The following is a 447-nucleotide window of genomic DNA, read 5'->3' on the forward strand; positions in this document are numbered from 1 at the left end:
CTCCAGTGCGTGCGCGCGAACGCCAGGCCCCCCCCCCGCGGCGACCTCACGCCCTGATTGGCTGTAGGGGCACAGCGCCGTTTGCACGCAGCGCGGCGGGGACGCGCTCACAGGGCCTCCTGGTTCCGCGGACAACTGGGCAAGGAAAGCTGGCCAACTACGCAGGAGTCGGAAAGAGGGAATAGCTGAGCTAGTCTCCCTTTCTCCTGCGTCCTATTTTGTACTCCTACAGTATCCAAACCGAAACCTCAAGTTTTAAAAAAGTATACACGTGTAATTGGAATTACGCTAAAGCAAGGGCGAGTCTCGAATTCACCAGATATTTCCCAATAAAAGTGGTATGGCCCAGACTGGCTCCTAATTTAGCCAATCACGGGCGGGCTGCCGTGTCTTCCTGCTCCGCCCCTTCACGCATTGGCCAACCGTGTAGATGCCAGGGAAGCCGAC

This window comes from Fukomys damarensis, unplaced genomic scaffold, assembly GCF_012274545.1.
Source record: "Fukomys damarensis isolate Sample0158 unplaced genomic scaffold, DMR_v1.0_HiC HiC_scaffold_27, whole genome shotgun sequence".
Classification (NCBI taxonomy): Eukaryota; Metazoa; Chordata; class Mammalia; order Rodentia; family Bathyergidae; genus Fukomys; species Fukomys damarensis.